The sequence below is a fragment of the Monodon monoceros genome, unplaced genomic scaffold (assembly GCF_005190385.1).
Source record: "Monodon monoceros isolate NGI ecotype Baffin Bay Population unplaced genomic scaffold, NGI_Narwhal_1 Super_Scaffold_5, whole genome shotgun sequence".
NCBI classification, from domain to species: domain Eukaryota; kingdom Metazoa; phylum Chordata; class Mammalia; order Artiodactyla; family Monodontidae; genus Monodon; species Monodon monoceros.
In genome coordinates this window covers 37849561-37871321 of record NW_021703782.1, presented here as the reverse complement: position 1 = coordinate 37871321, position 21761 = coordinate 37849561, and the positions used below count along the sequence as shown (strand labels likewise).

The 21761-nt window shown below is 36.6% G+C and overlaps 1 protein-coding gene across 1 annotated transcript in view; it reads right to left on the bottom strand.

Annotated features, from left to right (window-relative positions):
* Positions 1-11981, bottom strand: part of LINGO2 (leucine rich repeat and Ig domain containing 2) — a 311099-nt gene extending 299118 nt beyond the window's left edge. The window contains exon 1 of the mRNA XM_029201461.1: positions 11821-11981. The gene's annotated coding sequence lies outside the window, so the exon portion shown is untranslated. The remainder of the gene's footprint in view (positions 1-11820) is intronic.
* Positions 11982-21761: the final 9780 nt, after the last annotated feature.

Below are 21761 nucleotides of genomic sequence, written 5' to 3'. Positions count from 1 at the left end.
GAAATGTAGTATTCAAATTTGAATTTTCAGTTTGATTTCTATAGTAAGCAAGAGAGTGCATATCTTTTTCTTTTAACCATTAAAAGCCTCTATTGAGTATTAAAACATTTTCACTGTGATTAAAATGTCATATGTTTATTATTTTATCAATGCATCAATTCACTCATTCATAAATACACTATACACATTAAGGGACTATTAAGTACCAGGTTGTTTTTTTGTTTTTTTTTTAATGAGTGAAGATTACTACGATAGAAAAGAACCAGTGCCCATCCTAAGATGTATATATTCTGGTGGGGAATGGAAAATAAGATGTGGACAGCCCCTAATACAGGGGAAGTAACGTCAAAAAGACACTCTCTTACTAATTGAATCATACTATCTGAAGGCAGATATGCATGCACATTCACTTCTATAGATATGCATTACTTGATTTTGATTTGTGACAGACTTGTTTTTAGACTTAAATTGTAAATGCCTTCCTGGTCTATTCAAACCACAGTTACTGGGTTTCTGCATGTGAAAAATGCATGCTTGAACCTGTAACTGTTTCCAAGCAGGAAACAAATGCCTTGTGGAAAAGGGAAGCTGAATTTGCTATTGATCTTTAAAACCCAAACATTTGGGGGAACTTCAAGGTCCAGTCACAGAGTTCCATTTAAAACATGCCCTTGATTAAATCTCAGAAAGAAAGCCAGATACAGAGGCCAGACACAGATTCACCTGGGTGAAATATGATTAGACTTGGCAACTAGAACGGTACTTAATGCAATTACTGTATGATTAATTAGAGACCATAGTTTGAAACAGTCAAGTTATTTCCAAGATACGAATCTTTTAGTAGTAAATGCATCGTATTGATGAGAATGAGTTATGGGACATATCTCACAAGGGTGAGACACTTATAACTCACAGGTGAATGATGTACAGAATTTAGGACAAATGAGATCAAACTGTAATTTACCATCCCTTTCAGGACAGGACCTTTTGGAAGGTTTCCAAATCATGTATAGAAGGTTCTGGCTTGATTAAGAATTTTATCTGATGAAAGATCAGATGGAGAAAACACTACCTTTTCAGCTGGTAAAGGGTGTTTTCATTCTGCTAAATGCCCATGCCAGGAAACAAACATTTTTCAAATAAAAATTATTATAAGTTAGCTTAGTTAGACATTGTACTATAATAACTGTATCTCCTTGGCTTACATCAGATCAGATTTGGTAATCAGATTTGCATCAGCTATGTCCAGGAGATGCTCAGGAATAGAGTAGGAGACTTTCTATTAGGTACAGATTTGAGAATTAAAGAAGTTGGGATTTGGGACTAGGAAATTCTTCGATGCCTCTTCCAGTGCTTCACGTTTGCCAGCCACCAACTATAAAAACCTACATGCAATGCAGTTACTTTTGCATAGCCATAACAACATGCATCATTTTCAATTTTTAAAATCTAACTCCTAGTAACTAAAAGAATGTATGTACTTATTTGTACCTCAATTATTGTATATGGATTTTTTGTAATTCTTGTGATTCTATTTATTATATTTTCTTACTTGCATTACAGGAGTAGTTAAATTATGTGGCAGGGAAGAAAAATGTTGAAATCCAAGACCTTAGGTACACTTTACTTAAGTCATGAAATGATGGGAACAAACGGGTTCATAGGTGTATCTAACATTGTGAAGGGTTAGTTTTTAATTTTCTTTTAAGACTTTTTAGATTAGAGGTCTAGACAGAGATGGCATACATGTAATACTGATTATGGTTTAATCCAAGTAGGATATATAGGGGGAAATTTACAGAGCTTCAGAGCCTAGCTGAATTCCAGTAAAGTAGAATCATGAAAAAGTATTTAAACTCTTAAAACTTTTCTATCAGAATTAGTTTTCAATCTACGTTGAATTGTTCATATAAATACCATCACTTTTATGAAATCACATTTTTGAGTCACATTTCAATACCATCTGCAATATTTCCAGTGCTAGAGATAGAATTTTTGTTTTCAATCCTGATAATTTACATCATATTTGCCAGCCCACATCATTTTTACTAGACATTCTATATCTCGCTGTTCTTTTTAACCATCCCATAATGGCATTTCAGCTAAGTAAAGGCAAACAGGAGAGTAGGGTTTGATTTCCAGTCTTCAAAACTGACAAAGAATTATGTGATTTAGTCTTGATATAATTGATAAGAAAAGGCATACCTACATGTCAGCTCTGTGAGATAATAACATTGCGGGAAAACAAAAATGAATAAGAAATGGTCTCTGCCTAAGAGTACTTACATTCTAGGGAGAGAAACAGATGTGGTGGAAATATGTTTGAGGGGTCAAGATGTACACGATAGGGGATGAAAAATACTGTGCAACAGCCGTGAGGCCAAGCAAGGTGCATGCCTAGGAGGGGTGAGTCTCGAGAGATGAGAAGTTTGATCGCGAGAACTCCCTATGATACAATAAACAGTATGGGAACATCATATTAATATTTGCTTTTGCTTTTAGTAAGAGAATTACTACTCTTTCTTTGAGGCTCAGCTCTGGTTCACCCCCTTCATGAAGCTTCCATGAGGCTTCAGGCCCACCATGACTTTCTTCCTCTGAATCTCTGTAGTTATTGTCATCTACCCAAGTTCCTGCCGGACAGAGTACGTCCTTTTTCCTTTTCTGATAATATTGCACATCTGTTCTGCTTGTCACTGGCATCATAAACTCCTTGAAGATAAAGCTAACATTTGAGAGTAGAAATTTACAATATTGCATTAGTTTCAGGTGGAGAGCAAAGTGATTCAGTTATATATATGTATATTTTCAGATTATTTTCCATTATAGGTTATTATAAGATATTAAAGGAAGTCTAGGCCATGAGCCACTAAGCTATGAAATAAGAAAAAAGGGGTAGAGACTGTCTTTAATGTATGTGGAGGTGAAAGCAGACTGAAATTGAGACTGTTGCACAGGGCCCAGTGACCCTGCACAAAAAGACCCTCAGCAAAAATCTCCCGCTGATGGTGATAATAATGGAGCCTGTCAATAACTGGCTTTGGCTTCATAATTAGGCTGCATTTTGAATGTGTAAAATGTAGCCTGTGCATGGAATTCTATCTACTACCAAGAGTGTGAAAGTGAGTTTACCCTCAAAAAAGTAATTTCCCAGTAAAAGGAACTCTATCTACAGGAGCTGCCTTAAAATTACAACGTCTCTCTTGTCAAAAGCAGGGAGAGGGAGAACAGTGTCTAGGCTTTGCTTGAACGAATAAAAAAGATAATGATAACCTCAATGATGGTAGTAACACATATAGAGAAGGGATATGTTACTGGACAAAATGGTGTTTTTTTTTTTTTTTAGCTGTACGCGGGCCTCTCACTGTTGTGGCCTCTCCCGTTGCGGAGCACAAGCTCCGGACGCGCAGGCTCAGTGGCCATGGCTCACGGGCCCAGCCGCTCCGTGGCATGTGGGATCCTCCCAGACCAGGGCACGAACCCGTGTCCCCTGCATTGGCAGGCGGACTCTCAACCACTGCGCCACCAGGGAAGCCCCAAAATGGTCTGTTTTGATTGAAATGCAGGGAAGCCCAAAGAAAGAAAGGTTAGCAGAGGGGGAACAGAGAGGAGAGGGGAGAGTATGTGTGTTATCGGGTGAGAGAAGAGGAGGAAGGAAAAGAAAGAGCAAGAGGAAGGAGGGAGGACGGGGAAAAAGAAGAAGGAAGAGGAGGAGGAGGAAAAGAGGAAAAAACAGGGGCTTCCCTGGTGGCGCAGTGGCTGAGAGTTCGCCTGCCGATGCAGGGGACACGGGTTCGTGCCCCGGTCCGGGAGGATCCCACATGCCGCGGAGCGGCTGGGCCCGTGAGCCATGGCCGCTGAGCCTGCGCGTCCGGAGCCTGTGCTCCGCAGCGGGAGATGCCACAACAGTGACAGGCTCGCGTACCACAAAAAAAAAAAAAAAAAAAAAAAAAAAAAGAGGAAAAAACAGAGAAAGAGATAGAGGAAAAAAAAATGAGACTTTATCTGCCCAAGGTCTATGTTCTTAGCACCAGAGCTGTAATCTGTGGGAAAAGATGGTTCAAAACCATTCACTTTCCTCTGATTAGCAACAATCCTCCATTCAGGAAAAAAGTGGCCCAGGTGGTAGATAAACCTAAACTCTTTCTTTCTGAGCCAGACCTTATCACAACTTACCACGCCTGCAAAATGTATCTGGCTACAAAACCCCTTGTACATGCAACATATATCTCCAGACCAGTGTTCCACTGAACACACGTTAGAAAACAATCTGTTTAAATTACTCTGTTAGTTTAATGCGTTTATATGCTCTCTGTTAGGGGAAAGAAAATTCTATATAGATAAAACACAAAGTATTATTCAAATGATTTTTAATTTGGCCATTTATGTAAATATTCAATAAATTATAGGTATATGAATTTATATACAACATTTATGCCGAGAATTACATATGAAGTGTGTACATACACTTACTTCTCTTTGTTGGAAAGGGGAAAACAGTTTGTTATTGATATTATCATCAGCAAACATTTGTTCAGAAGCAGGGCCTATCATAACATTAGTAGAAATAGGCCCTCTGTAAGAAGAAACACTATGGGTTGTACCTCTCAAGCCTCTTTCAAGTCCATGGAAAAGCAAAATACACACATGTGCAACAAGAAGGAAATTACACAATATTATAAAAATTTATTACATAATAGAGCAAATTTGCACCTATATATAAGGGCATAGGGATTGGATTGTTAGTTTTAAGAACTGAAAAAGAGGATAATAATAGAACGGAAAACTCACAGGTTTTATAAAGAGGAGATCCTGGGAGAAAAACTCACCCTGACACATATTAGCAGTGTGAGCCTGGGAAAATTACTAACCTTTCTAAGTCTTCTTCTTCATCTTGAATATGTATATAATTATGTCTACACTAAAGGGCTACTAATATAAATGACCTGTATTGATCCAAAAATTCAATTTAGGGTGGTTATCGTTATTATTTTATCGCTATTGTCACTGTTGGCTTCAATAGAAAGAGACATGATAGAACCCGGTCTTGGTTATCCTTCCTTTCACACTGCTGCAGAAGAGACTTTGTAAAGATTATCTCCAGCAGTATCTTAATTTCATGCTAAATCTTATCCTTAGAATGAATAAATCTCTTCTAATGAAATGTTCCCTCTGCTCACTCAGGGATTTCCTACTGCTCAGTCCAAACCCTCTTGCACACATTTTGTCAAGCTGTTAACCCCTGGCATGATGTTGCTCGACTTGCTGGTTACCTCCACAGTTCATCACTTCAATGCTACTTCTGTCACCACAGTGCATCCCCAAATTCCTTTCCTTTCCACCATGGGATTCCTCTGCCCCTCACTGAGGGCAACCATGAGCTGCTGAGAGAAAATGAGCTGCTCTCCAGTCCTGGCTTGTTGCCAACACCCACAGTCTAATCCTAAAAGGCGCTTCTGCCAAAGCCTGGAAATCCCTTAATTTGCCCTTGGTTGATTCATTTTCCACCTCCCACTGCAGTTTTCTAGTCTACACTGTCTTCCCTCACACCTCAGCTGATGATCTGGATTCCGCCTTTTCCTGAGAAGGCTGGAGCCACTCAAAACCAATAGTCTACAAAGCACTGACCAGAAATTCATGGAATTGTCTTGGATTTATCCCCATTCATCTCCTAGTATGGTTGTAAGATTAATCATGACAGTCTTTAAAGTATTATTTTACTATGTTAAGTATAGTTTTAATTCTAAATTTTCATTTCAAAATTAATGTCAGTCTTTCTTACAAAATACATGTAACAAAAAGAAAAGGTTAACGGCATAATTATATATACTGCTTGATTAACGTCAGGGACCTCTAATGACAGTCTCTGTGCATGTATTATATATTAAAGTAGTGCTTCCAAATTAGAGAATCATGTCAGCAGATCAGGATGATTTGTGTGCTGTGGTAAGATACAGTGGTCCCTTCATAACCACATATAAGCATCTGTGGATTCAACCAATGGTGGATGGCATTCCATTGTACTATGCCATTTTTATATAAAGGACCTTTAGCATCCATGGATTTTGTTATCCAGTGGCGGGGGGGGGGGGGGGATGGGGGGGGACGGTGTCCTGGCTTTCAATGTATTTTATTGATTCTAAAGATTATAATTTGGTAAGGAAAATCATTCTGGCGATCTTTGGTTATAAAGAAGATGCTATTTACCTCAATATCAGGGCACCCAGCAACATGATTGTAATATGACCAATAACAGACTGATAAACAGGGCATTATCTCAGAGTCACAACACTAACCATAACTCATCGACCTGTCATCATTCTAAGAAGGACCTTGCTGCTATAATTTGATTAGACCAAGATCTCTTCAAAGAACCTGAGGGAGAGAAATGCTTATATAAATAAATAATAATAATAACCATCACCACCACAACTAATACTTATTGAGTGCTTATGAGGTGTCAGGTGTTCTGCCGAGCACTTTAAAACTCATTTACTTCTGGGAACACTGGTAAAATATTCTGACATCTGGCTGAAACAAATGGATTTCTAGATAGAACTGCCACACATGTAGATTGTAAATAATAATTAGAGCAATAATAATCAAAATAATAATCAATAATAATTAGAGCAGTAGCATATTTATAATGTGTCAGATTTCTGGGTGTTTTATAGCTATCATCTCATTTAATCCTCACAATTGCACCATGGGACCCCTACTAATACTTCATGTTTCCTATTGGGAATCAAAGCTCTGGGATGATAAATAACTTGCCCAGGATCACATAACTGCTAAGTGTCAGAGTTGGGATTCAAACCTAGCTCTTAATTAAAGCCAGTACCAGTAAATGTGACAGTATATTTACAACCACATTTTGTGATAACCTGCCTCCCCAAAATAGAAGAGGGTAGCTTGCTAGCATGGTAGTATTCCAGTGACTTCTACACAGAGAAGTCCATACCCAACAGCATGGAAAAAGCCAAAACCTTACTTCTTTCTCCCAAGCACTTGAGATCCATAAAAATAAAAATTCAAAATCTGTGATAGCTTGTGAAAGAGAACTATACTTCACTTATAAAAGCAATGAGACATTTAGTAAATGTTTTGCCTTTTTTTTTCTTGTTCCTTAATGTCAGATTAAATTCTCCATACCTGTAGACCTTTGGTACTATTATATGTCATTATGTGATTTAAAAATATTTGTTACTAAATAACAGCAGTGTTGAAAACCATAAGAGGATAAGATACCCTTGATCTAACAATGGAGAGGATGAATCAAATACCAGTGGCCCCACTAACAAGAGAGATATTTCCAACTGTTAAAAACTCAGAAGTTACGATTTTGATCTGAAGCACAAATGTTGATCTTCATTCATTCACCCATCAGATATGTTTATTGAATTAGTATGTGGTTCTAGAATTAAAATCCTAGAGAAGAAAGACAAAGACCCTGGTATCAAGAATATTACATTTTAGTGAATCATATCTTCATTACCTTAAGTATGCATATTTAGAAAGAAATTCTTCGGTTTTTCCCAGACTATAAGAGCACTTCTCTGAAAAACAGATGACTCAATCATACAAAATGTACTGAATCTGGTGTACTAATGGGGAGCCATATGACAATGGTAATGTTCAATAAGATAACTGGCGTGAAAGTGATGCTGTGAGTTCGGAGTTTCCTGCAGCAGAGGTGTTAATGCGCCCCGGCTCATTAAAGGGTTGTGAGAGAGAAGGTTGGGTTGAAGTTCATTTTCATTCATTTTGTGTCTTCTTCAGGCTCCCTTTCCCAGTTATTTTCCATAGCTTTAAAGTGTTCCCTATTATTCTGACCAAATGTGCACTGTGATGGAAAGGACGTGATACTTTCAGCAGAATTACTTAATTAGGTTTAAGTAAGCAGTCTGTGCCAAGTAGGGTAGGTTTGCTGTCTAGCCATAAAAATGTGTCTGCCATGCATGCTGCGTTCCCAAGGAGTGAAACATAGTGATTGATGTGATGATAAAACGATGAAGGGAAGCATAAAGCCTGAGAGATAAAAGTCTCAAAAGGGAAATAAAGTAGGGTAGCAGCTGCCCCCACCTTAATTGAAGCATAAATTTCAGGAACAGGATCTGAGGCTTAATTTCAAGCGCATATTGGCAGAGAGTTTAGCGCGCACGTGTGTGTGTGTGTGTGTGTGTACCCTTGTGTGTGATGAAAACCATGTAAGTTAAATTCTTTTCATCCTTTGTATGAAGAGTTTTCAAACCATTTCTAAAACAGGAAAAAGTTGCAAATATAGAGGTTTATGGATTATCACTGAGAGGCATTCATTTCAGCATTTAACACAGATCAACAGAATCAACGAAGGGCAGGCACTGTTCTAGGCACTGGTGATACAAAAAACTCTGAACCACACATTGCTGCACTCATGGAGCTCAGTGTTTTTAGTTTATCTTTTCTCTCTGCGCATACCTTCCTTGCCTGCTCTTCCACCCTATGCCAGAATCATTTTCTTATAGATTAGATTACATCACTTTCATATTTATAACCATGATAGCTGTGCATGAAAAACACGACAGTCCAGCCCTGACCTGTGTGCCCCACCTCTTTTTGCATTCCTCCCTACACTCCAATATCCAGGTTTCCATTCTCCAAGCATAACATTTATTTTTACACCACGGTGACTTTGCCATATTGTGCCCTGAGCCTACAATGCCTTCACACCCATTTCCTATCGATTAAAATTCTCCCCACATTTTAGCTGTGCAGCTGAAATGCCTCTTAAGCCTTAAAGACCTTTTAATACTCCTGTTGTTTTTAACAATCCTTCATTTAGGTTTCTAGAGAATTTTGCTTGAAACACATCATTAAACTTTTTAGTTCATTTTGCCTGGAGTGAGATGTCTGGTGTCTGTTTTACTTTGTGAGTGTGAACTATTTGAGGACGGGGCAGGGAGGGTTGCTAATTTGTTTCTGGCCACATACTGCTTTACATGTGGTTGACATTCAAAAATTGTTTGGAGAGCAAGTAAACATGTAGCCAAAAGTTTTTAAGATTCATATGAGTCTTTTCATGATGGAAACAGCTACCTCACTAAGTTCTCAAAGTTTTATTTTCAGAAGACCTCAGAATAAGAATAGTGGCATAGTAAGCTGGGACGAAGTGAGAGAGTAGTATTAGCTAGTGGGAAGCAGCTGCATAGCACAGGGAGATCAGCTCGGTGCTTTGTGACCACCTAGAGCGGTGGGGTTGGGCGGTGGGGTAGGGAGGGCGGGAGGGAGACACAAGAAGGAGGGGATACGGGGATATATGTATACATATAGCTGATTCACTTTGTTATACAGCATAAACTAACACAACGTTGTAAAGCAATTATACTGCAATAAAGATGTTAAAAAAAACACAACAACAACAGAATAGTGGCACAGGTGAAAATGCCCACACTCTCTGCAGAGAGTAAAGGACACATTGGCTAAACAGGTGCAACTTAAATGTTTTTCATTAACCACCTTGGAAACTACAAATCCCATTACAGGGGGCATGCGATTATCAGGAGTGCTTTGAAAAATCTCACCTTTTATATCTTGTCTTTATAGCTTAATATTGCTTCCATGTACAAGCATACAGTAATGTTATCTTGAGCTAGGCAAACTTTTACTTTAAAAATGCTTTAAGAAAGAAAAAATGCTTTTAGGCTAAGAAGCAGTGCAAATTTTTATTATTTTGTTACAAACTTCTGAGAACAGAATTCAGAAGTCTTGACGTCCTTTTAACTTTATGGAGAAGCTGACATGCGTCACCGTAAAAATTCAGCTGTCATTCTTACAACAGAGAACAAAAGTGAATTTCAAACTAATATAAGTATAAAACTATAATGTGTACATTTTCTGTTCATTTTAAAAGAGTCAACCTTTAACTGGGAAAATATATGAATTCATTGTCAAATCTTTTATGTCCAGAGGGCCCTTCTAAAGTGTATGTTTTTATATAGAACAGTGGAATTTACTATCTCTGTACACCCTAAGCAACAGGATTCACTTTAAAAGACTCTGTGAAGAGAAGTTATGTTTCTTTACGATCCTTGGATCCAAAGTATTGTATACTTTTTTTCTACATTGATGACATACAGTCCAAAAAGATAAAGTATTCTAAAGAATAAAAACACTTATCTCACAAATGGAGAAGAGCTTTTCCTTTGTGACAAGATAAATAATTACTAATGATTACATTAACACGTAATTATTTACCTTAAAATAGATATAATTTTCTCTCTCCCCTTTTTGTCTTTCTTCTTTCTAAGTCTGATGTTTTAACATGCAACCCAATTTTGGTAAAAATATTGAAATAAACATAGTCAGGATGAAATTTATTTTGGACCCAGAGATTAAGATTTAAAAGCTTAAGAATATGGAAGTCTGTCATGAAGCATTCTTGCTATAATTATTTGTTAGATACCAATGCAATGAAGCATGGAACTAGGTTGAACTTTATCCCACAAATTCATCCTGCATGTTGATGTCTCTTTTATTTATAGACTTGCAGAACTCTTCCAAATGTGGGCAACCCAATTTGCCACAAAACAGGACAAACAATTATCCACTAACTCAGTTCATTAAATAAGGATTTCTTCCATGAGTTTGGTGATCTATACTATCTCTAACAAATTCAAAATTCATGACTAATTTGAGTTTCATACTCTCAGGATATCATCTTATAGACAAATAAGTTATTAGGCGATTGGGAAGGGATATTTATTAAACTTTAAAAAATCAATTATTTTCAAGTACTTTCAAAGTTCTCATTTATAACCAAATAATTATCTTAGGGTATAATTTATTAACTGAGTTCCAGTTTCTTTATTTTCAGAAAATAAAAGAGCTGTATTTGTTTTAAAAAATGAAGAGTTCAAGTGACTTAGAATAATCTCTGTTGTTTTCTAAATGATTAAATTTTACTTATATTTTCTGTTTCTATAATTGAACTTAAAGAAAATCTTGCTTTGGGATTCATAAAATTTTGATGTAAGAGCTTTGATGGTCTTAAAATCAGAAGACAAGAATAACTTGTAGTTTCCCCAGGTAATTGTTGATAACAAATTTAAATTATTTTATAGAGGAAGAAGAGAGTTAAAGAGAAAGATAATAAGATCTGACCAAACTATGGATAATAGTTGAAAAGAGCTTCCAGAATGAAATACAAAAGTCTCAAAGAGAATAGCTGAATAAGAGTATGTGTAACATTTTAAATTCCAGGAGCCACAATGGACTATGTCATTGTGCTACCGTTTTAAATAATACTTAGATGAACAGGATTTAGAATGATAAATACTTTCAAAGAAATAAAAGACAAAATAATGGTTTACCTTCTAAATTGGAATAACCTTGAAACATATATATAAGTTCATATGCTATGAACTGATACTCAGATTTCTATATCATGTAAAATATAAATACTTAAAGGCAACACTTTCCCTACTTAACTTTCCAAAAGTACAACTACTTATTTCATTATAGTTCAGACTAGTTCCTTAAAGAGGAAATCTCCTTAGCTTGCAATTTTGGGCTATCGCACTAAACTATCATCCATAGTATCTCGTGTCTTCTTTACGTGTATCATAAAATAACTTCCCTCTCCTCTCGAGAAAAAGGGACTCAATTATTACTACATCCGTTCTCCTGAATCCAAGGGAGCACCATTCTGCAACAACCTGTTCGGTGGACTTCGAAAGCAAACAGAAAAGCTATACATTATTCAATCCATCTTGGCAGCACACTAAAGCCCTTAGAAATGCCTAAACGAATGATAAATGATCAGATGTCTCCCTCAAATCTTACCTGGTTTACTCTTTTTAAAAATCCAACCCTTGCTGTCTACCATGCAAAGCTCTTGGCCACTGGGTGAAATCCAAACTGGGTAGTTGATCATGATAATTCCAACATGTCATGGGCAGTAGCATCTCTCAGAGTCCCACAAGTCAACTCCTTGAAATGAACCTGCAACAAACAAGGTATTTCTTCATTTTAACTGAAAAACAGTGAACCATCTCCTAGGTCCAGGAGGCATCACTACTTAATCAATAAGGGAATCATAAAGGAGTGTGTGAGGGGCAATAGATGCCTCTCAAAGTGCTGATAAACATTAAAGCCAGAAGACTGAAGTTTATGTGCTACAGAGGCTCCTCTTCATGTTATTATTGATCTGTTTAAGCTGTCAGTGATATTATTGATATTAAAAAATCACCCATTTTATAGTGTATACCCCTTCTCCTTGTAGGTGACCACTTGGAGTACTCAAGTATTTTTCTGACTCTATCCATAATATTCTCAGGGTAACTGGGAAATGAGGACAAAACTCCTCAGCAGCTAGAAGAAAATCCACATGATGGTCTAGATCAAGGACAGTTTCCTTTGTGAGTTCTGACATTCCACTCAGTGTCAACATTACCAGTATAAAAACTGAAACACATCTGTATGATAGTGTGTGAGAAACACCTTTGAGGGCCATATATGATGGACTTCAAATCCAGCAGCCACCATTATTCAAATCAAGATACAGACCATAAGAGAGTAACCAAAATGAACATGTTGTAGCCAGAGTCTGTACACAAACAAATGACCAGAACCAAGGAAAGTAATTAAATAACTAATATTGGGGCAATCTACCACATATTTAATGCTTCAACTATTTATATTCATAGGATTAAATATGGTGTTTAAACTTCATAAGCATGTTTAACTTCCATTCAAGGAGAAAAAAAACCCATGCATAATCAACAACTCTTACTAATCGCACTGATACCTGCCACGCAAATAACTTTGTTCAATAGAAATTTAGAAAGATACTGATGGACAGATTTGCTTATTGGTCTTCCCAGGGTAGCCTTAAATAATGACTAGATTTTTTAGCTACAACAACCATATTTAGTTATGCATATACAAGAAAAATAAATATTATTTTCTAAGTGGTGCAACATAAATGGCTGAGAGATTATTCTAAGTCTATAGGGGGACTCATGTGAGTGATTATATGCTGCAGAGTCATGGACACAGGTGCAAAGACTGATGTTAACAAGCCACAAAATGACATATCCTCATGTTCCTGTGATTAGAACCTCAAGTATTCCCAGAAGTCCATGTGGAGATTTCATTAAAAGACACAGTAGTGAGATATCCTTTTGTGCCATTTCAGCAAGAATGGTAAGACGGTAAGGGACTGAAGTCAAACGTATACCTCAGAATAAAATGCAACACTTCAAAATAAGCCCTTAAAAAAAAGACATGTGTACCTGGACACCAAATAACCATTGTGCAATTCAAAACTCAAGTGTTGTGTTGATGCTATTAGTGTCACACATAAATACCCACACACCCAGACACACACACACACACACACACACACACACACACACACACACACAAAATGGCTGAAATTTTCTAATCTATTGATCCAAGCTCTGGTATTTATTAAGCTAAAATCTTAGTCAACTTCTGGATGCAAATGTTTCTATTCATGCCCTAAATTATTTTCCTTCTTTTCTTCTTTGAGGATACTCTGAAAATTATCAAATCAATTATTTTATAAAACAAATCTGCTTCCATGAGTAGTAATCCTTTTTGGTCTCTTGGTGGCCAGGCAGGGTATTAGAAGAAGTCATATAAGGGTAGACTAAATGACAGGGAAGTGGAAATTAAACATAATCTCCAAGCTACAGAACTGACTTTGACTTTGAAGTGAGGAATTTTTGAAAGCTACTTGTTTTCGAAGGCCCCATCTGTGAACTAGTGTGGCTTCTAATACTTCAGTTCTGCCACTTACTGTAAAAGAGTGAAACCAAGTAAATCGGCATAACTATTTGCTTTCTAAAATAGCTTTATTTCATTATACAGAAACGATGCTATTGATCCCTTCTTTGAATGGGTAGGTTTTCTGTGTGTGTGTCTGTGTGTGTGTGTGTGTGTGTGTGCGTGCGTGCGTGTGTTTTAAGTAGTGAATAAAAAGGTTTTCCACTGACAACTGAACTCTGATTGATCCAATAACACACTTATTCATTCCACAAATTTTAACTGAGTACCTCAGTTGTACCAGATATGGGATTAAGTGCTCAAATACATAATGAAAATGCACTTATTCTCCCCATAAAAGTCTACTATTTATTCTATTCTGATTTGTTGACATACACTGGTAACCAAGAAAGGTAGCAACATTAGACCAAATTAAAATAATTGGACTTATTTTATATCCCACCCACTATATGACCAGACAAGGGATTTTATGAAGTTTGCCAGTGAGCAAAGCATTACAGACCAAGGGTAAGCTACAATATGAAAGGACTGATATATCCAGTCAACTCACGTACAGTTTGTACTGGAAGTGATGGTTTTGTGTCACTCTTAAGCCCACTAACTGGTTGAGTCATGATGGCTCCAAAAAAATCCAACCAGTTAGGTTCTGATAGTACGTTGATATTTCTGGCCTCCAACACAGAGTCAGTGCCTCCCACATGGGTGTATTAGGCATTGCAGTACAGTCCTGTGTGGTCTACACCACAAGTTAACACATTTTGGTGGGGGCACTATTATACAACAAGTTGCTTCACATAACTGTTGTATTATTATTCCCTTTATTTTCTCAAAGAGGATATATAAAATTAAATGCATGTATCCTCTTTAAAGAGAAGTTCATGAGATGTTCATAAGAAGTACTAATTCCAAAATATTGGTTTGAATCTTTATTCTAAGACCAATTTTTAGAATGAAAAAAAAATGCTTGGAAGTGTTGCACTTCCCTTCCCCTGTCTGAAGACATGATCTTGAATAAGGACATGAAAACAAAAGACACAGATTATACCTCTAAAAATACTCCTAGAAATTAAGTAAAAAGTTAAGAAATATTTACTAAAATCAACATGGTTTCCAAATGGTTTAATTTTCTCCTATTTTCTCATCTTTTATTTTTTGAGTCTCTGCTTATTACTGAAACAACTAGTCTGAAAACAAGCCTTATAAGAAATAAATGCTTTTTCTTATTTTTGAGAAATTTGTATTCTTTTAAGAAGAATTTTAAATTGTGTATATTAAATTGTGTATAATTTATACCTCAACAATGTTGATTTAAATTTTTTAAATGCATTTTGACCGTGTTCAAAGAGGTTCTTAGATAGGGGCATGGGATACAGAACCTATTGATAAAATACTGTTGTATGTGAATCTAAAATAAAACAAAACCAAAATAAAATTTTTAAAAAGTAGAAGAAATTCAAACATTCACAGACACTGTTTCCTTGTTTCTTGGTCTGGCCTTTAGTGCTCTGTAATTGAATTTTGGTCTTCTTTGTCTTTCTTTATGCACACTACTACTGCCCTTTTAGTTTATCTTATTGCTTCGAAGAAAGCTTTCCAAAGGATCCCCTTAGCACCTAGGCACTCATTTCTTAGGATATTGATTTGTACTTGTTGATATGATGCTCTTTAAACTTTATCTCATGGATGTGCTTCATGTTCCCCATGGACGCATGTTGCAAAGCCCTCCAGGTAGCCAACAAAACCATACGAGCACTCAGCATTCTATGAGATCAGTGCATTTGCTAAATGACTGCTTAGCACGCTCTGCAAGCTTTGTATCTAAGTTGCTCCTTTTCCCGCACAAACCTCAAGAATAAGAACATCAGGAATGTAGGAATAGGTAGGTTATCAGTGGTCAAAGTTATGAGGCTTTCTGCCTTAGACGTTTGAAATCTGTCCCCTTTTATCACTGATACTGGAAAAGGAAAGGTGTCACCATTTTTTAGTCACAGAATTATCGCTTCTAACTTCTTTTTTTTTTCTTCATTTAGTCAGATGTAAAAATCACAGGTTATTTCCCAGCAGGTAGGAGTCATCAACAAAAATCATTACTACCTCTATGTGCCTGCTGCTATCTGTTTTATATGTAGTTTCTCATTTAATTGTCTCAAATACCATGTGAAATAAGTATTATAATAATATCCACTTTATGGTGATGAAAATAAAGATTTTAAATTACTGCCCAAGGACATAGAGCCTTTGAAAAAGAGAGCTAAGATGTGCAGCTAATTGATAGTGCCGTACTATCAATTCTAAATTCTTGTAAATTGAATATAAGAGATTTGCTCAACCTACAGATGAAACTCCGAGTCTCCAGGAAATGAAGTGACATCCCAGAGGTCATAAGATCACAGCAGGTCTGGGTGAGCACCTAAACTCATGATGCTCCTATCTTTCTGATACACTCCTCTCTTACCCAGCTTACTCTACATGGTGTCTAAACAATTTTATCGATTTTCAATTCACTTGTTCTTTAAGAATCATGTTTTGGGTAGGTATTATTTTAGAAAGAAGTTATCAAAGCCAACAAACAAAATAACAGGAATTCTGAGTACTCAATTGTAAAGGAGCTTAATTTTCTGAAAGCAACAGATTGACATATTTCTCTCTCTCTTTTGAGCCAGTTTTTTCCAATGAAAAAAATATAGACACAAGGAGAAGAATGCATTGATAGATTGTGACAAAAAGTGTATGATTAGGTTAAAATATAAATAGCACATTGGTGTTTTGCTGATGCCCATTTGGTATGTTTTGCTACATTATTAGTAATTACAAGCTTAAGATAATATTCTAAGATATTCATTTAATGCTTTCATTTCAGAAACCCAGCAGGAAGCCCCCTAAGTGACATAGAACAAAATCTAGGGCAATTCAATCAACATCTGAGAAATCAGTGCCTGACACTCAAACACAAACGATTCTCCATGTCTGCTCAAAGACGCCTAATTCTGAATTTAATTATGATTTAGAAAATGCCAACTAAAATAGTTCATATTCTTGCTTGCTTTTTTAATGAGGGATTCAGTCAGTTACATTCCCCAATTCTCCACACAAACTTGTCTCCATTCTTTTTCACTCCTTTCCGTTTTCTCCTTTCTCTGGTCCCTTCCTTCCCCTTTCCTCCTTTCCCGTTCCTTCACTGTCTTCTCTTCCTTCCTTTCTTTCTTCCATACTTCCTTCGATCTTCCCTTCTTTTCCTTCCTTTTTGACTTTTCATCTCAACAGACTTTTAAGCATCTATTAAGTTCTATATAATGTGCTGGGCTCTGAGGATAAGGCAAGTACAAAGATTCAGTTCCTGCCCAGGTATTGCTCAGAGTCTAGTACAGTGGACAGAGAAGTAAACCAATGTATTACAGAAGAGGGGTAGGGGTCCAACCTGCATTGACTTCTCCAGAATTTGTCAGCCTTGAGTAGAAAAACTGTGCATAATTTGACTCTAGTTGGCTTGGCCTGGTCAAATGAGAACTTACAAACAAAACTGAATCATCCCCTGAAAGTTCCCAAATACCTCACTCTTTAGAAAGTGATCCTTTAAATGTTCAGAATTTACAAACAAATGCCTCGGGGTCAGCCACATCACTCAAATGTGAATAAAGCTTTGTTGACTATAACCAGAAGCCAAAGGGACAGTTAATGGTGAAGTGAAGAAAGCAAGCTTAGCCTTAGGGCGTTACAAACATTTTAAACACTACTTTTGCGAAACAGAACAAGTTTGTGAACTGGTTTTGGTCGTTGGCCACCAGTCTGAGATCCTGCTTTACAACTATTGAAGAGTCACCACCCACTGCTGTCTAGATGTGGATCCCATTCCCCTACCTCTTGGCAAAATCCATGGTGGGTAAAAACCTCTCAAGAAATCTTTCTAGTGGAGAAAAAAAGCCCTTTGGACTAGCTCATCAAAATCACCAAAAAGTATGTTTAATACTGTGGCTTCTTGGGCACCACTCCAGAATGAATAAACCCCATTTTTGGAGTGAGATTGGAAATTCTACTAATGACAGTTCCCTAGATTACACTTAGACACACTAACGTTTAAGAATCACTCTTCTAAAACAAAGCCTATTTTTGTTATTTGTCAATACTTTCCCACAGCTTTTAATTTATAACATTTATTTCTCTTTAATTTCAAATAAATTAGCCTATTTTGGAAAAAATATTCTTCCATGAATTGCATAAATTGAGAAATTCCCTTTAATGACCAGTACTTTCCCTTCAGATATTTAAGAACTTATTTTAAAGTTCAATACATATATGATCTTCATCACTCTTCTTATTTAATATAACTGATTTTTTTATAACAAAAAAGACTTCCTAAAGATAGAGAGAAACCATTCTGGGCAGCTGGAATCATTGCAAATAGCACAGATTACTCATAATAAGAAAGGAGAAATGAAATTCTCTTTGGTGTAGGGCAGCACTGTACCTAGAATGGGAAACAAGAAATGAAGGGAGCACGGTGGCCTCATCACAAGTTCCATTCCATGAAGGAGAAGCTTATGTCTCTATACGTGGTGACCACCCTCAACATCAGTCCACGCATGGCAGGAGCCTGACAGCAATTACACTTCCTGACGGGTTGCAGTTAGCGTGCTTGAGATTCTACAGCTCCTTTCAGAGGGGTGGTGGTGTTAGGGTGTTTCAGGAGTTAGAGAGCATTTGAGAAAGAAGGGTTAGGAAATTAACAAGTATGTGGCAAGTAACCACTGTTAATTAGCGTGTTGTGCTGGATGCTTTACATACACATTCTCTTTTAATTGTTACAGCAAACCTGGGAGACAGATGTGATTATTTCTACTTGGAGACTGAGGAGACCTAGAGTCAGGATAAATAGCTTGCCTAGGGTCAACAAGCCAAGAGGGAGAAGCAGAATTTAAACCTCTGACTTCTTAGTTGCATCGGCCAGACTTTTTCTAACATAATAAATACTCCGTAGGTTGTTTGTCCTATCAATTTGCTTTTTTTTTTCTTCACTTCAAGAATAAACCCAGGTCAACCATTTCTCTCTTCTATTTCTAAACCTTTCCCTCTTCTAACCACTACATTCCAATTTTCCCCAACATCGGGTATATAGAGAGAAAATACGAGAGAAAATGTCATGTGTGTTTGTTTGTTTGTTTTTGGCTCTCCAGAAGCGAAAGCAATTAGGTCTCTGATTTTTGTTAGGAAAGTAGGATGGAGCTTGAATATTGCATTATTCTTGCATGTTGCATTATTAACATAAGGATAATCTTGGAGGGAAGGTAAAGCCTTCTTTCTACGGCTGCCTAGGAATGAGGGGGGCTTAGATGTGACCTAAACTTGGATGCTTGAGGGAATGACACATAAATAAACAAACAAATAAATAAATATGTATACACATACATATATACACATATATATACATACATTAAATATATATACATATATACACATATATATACATACATATATACATATATATTATATACACACATACATATATATAAAAAACAAAGGTGACTAAAGCACTAAGTTTTCCTGCAATGTGACCTTGTTTATTTTTCCAGCACCAAGCTTCCCAAGCTTCCCAAGCTTCCTTTTTCTTGTCCATATGCCTATTTTGTATGGCCTGAATCTGCCTTCTGCTAAATTCTTTTTACGTTTAAGAGAGCCAGAGTTGTTTTCTAATACTTGTAACTAAAAATCCTGAATGACATAGAAATTTGCTTTTTAAAATTGGTAGAAAATCTACTAGGACTCAGCTAGGAGACTGACCCAAAGTAACATGAAGTACGCCAAAGAGAACAACAAAAAGGAAGGAAAAGCAGGAAAACAAATTGAAGAGAGAAACTATGGCTGAAGTGATGATGCATCTAGTAAAATTACTAAAAACAAAACCAGAAAGTCCGTTTCTAGTAAATTCCAAATCAGTGTTTTAAGGAGAATGTTGAGAATGATTTCTAGATAAATGAAATAGCCAGAACTTTGCAATAAAGATACGTTAAATTAGAAGTGATCTGCTTCACAAACAAATGGAAAATGACATTTAAATAATACATTATAGTATCAAAAAATACAGTACTTTTCATCAAAAATTGTGTGTAAGTAGACAGAAGTCTAAGCCAGCCTCTTGGAGGTACATGTCCATATAAGCCCTCCCCTTTGAGTATGGGAGATGCCTGTGAATATGATGGGTTATCACTTATGATTAGATTACTAGTCAGTTGCCATTGAGTTAGGCAAAAGGAAGATTATCCTGGTTGGGTCTGACCTAATCAGGTGAGCCTTTAAAAGAAGGTGAAGCTTCAGAGAGGTGCCTTCTTGCTGGCCTTAAAGGCACAGCCTCCATGAGTTCAACTGTCCAAGTAAATGAATTCTGCCAACAGTCATGTGAGCTTGAAAAAGGACTCTGAGGGTCAGAAGAGATCTCAGACATGTCTGACACCTTGATTTCTGCCTTGTGAGTTCTTAAGCAGAGAACCCGACTATACTATGCCTGGACTCCTGACCTACAGAAACTGTGAGATAATTAACGGATGTTGCTTCAAGCCATTCAATCTGTGGCAATTTTTAAAACATCAGTAGAAAGCTAATACAACTTATAATGCCTCTACACTGCAAACAACAAAATATTGCTAAGAAAAATTAAAGAGAACCTAAATAGAGAGATGTACCATGTCTATGGATTAGAAAACTCAATATTTTTAAGATCTTAAGACGCTTTAAGTTGACTTATAAAGTCAACACAATACCATCATAATCCCAGCAGACTTTTTAAAAAAATAGAAATTGTGAAGCTGATTCTACAATGTATATGAAAATGCAAAGGATCTAGCCAAAGCCAAAATAAACAAAGAAGGAATAAAACTAGGAAATTTACACTATTCGGCTTCAAGATTTCCTGTAAAGTCACAGGAATTAAGACGGTGGGTTGCTGATACAATGCTAGACAAACAGATCAATTGAAAAGAATAGAAAATCTCAAAATGCATCCACACTTAAACCGTCAATAATTTCAACAAGGCATATAGAATAAAAATATAGACATGAGAGATACACAGCAAATTTAGGTCACTGGTTACATCAGGGGCAGGAAGCAGAAATGATTGCAAAGGAAGATTCAGCATTATCTATAAAGATTTACTTCTGACACAACAGAAATGAAAACAACAGATCTAAACCAAGTATGACAAAATGACAAAACCTGTTAAAACTGGATAGTGGTGAATATACGGGCTGTGTTTCACTATTCTTTAGATTTTCTATGTTTGTTTGAAATATTTCCTTCAAAAAATAATCTTTCCTTATGACCAACCACTTCCACACTTTGAGTTCACACAAATGACCTATACTGACTTTTAAAACATTTTTTGTATCTTTCTATTTGATATCCATTCCTACATAAGATGAGAAATATGATTTCTATATATTGACTTTTAATATAGTTTTTTTACCTTTCTGTTTGATATCCATTCCTACATAAGAGGAGAAATATGATTATCAAAATGAGATCTCTTCTCTGCGAAGTTCTGAGTTTTATTGGCATTTGTGATTCTGCACAAAAGACCTATGCCCACATGTTACCAGGAGTTGCCATACAGTGATGTTTAATGTTTATCTCACAGGGAGAGATCAATCACTGCTTTTCTGATCTTATCCACATGGACGCTTTTTGCTTCAGATACGGCCTTTACTTGAGTGTACATTTAGATCTCCAGAGCTGCGTGAAGCAGCTGTATTTGTGGTTGGATCTGTTGCACTTTAAAGATTCTTCAAACTCATATGTAGCACTTGTGACTCACAAACCTGTAACTCTGGACATCTAATCCCTTCTGGGCTTCAGACCTTTACTTCCATCTGCCTATCCTTCATGTTCCCTGGCTATTAGGTAAGCACCTCAACTTCAGGTGATTCACAATTAAACTAAGTAACTCCCTTCATGAAACCTCTCTTCCCTTTTACACTCTCTTAGG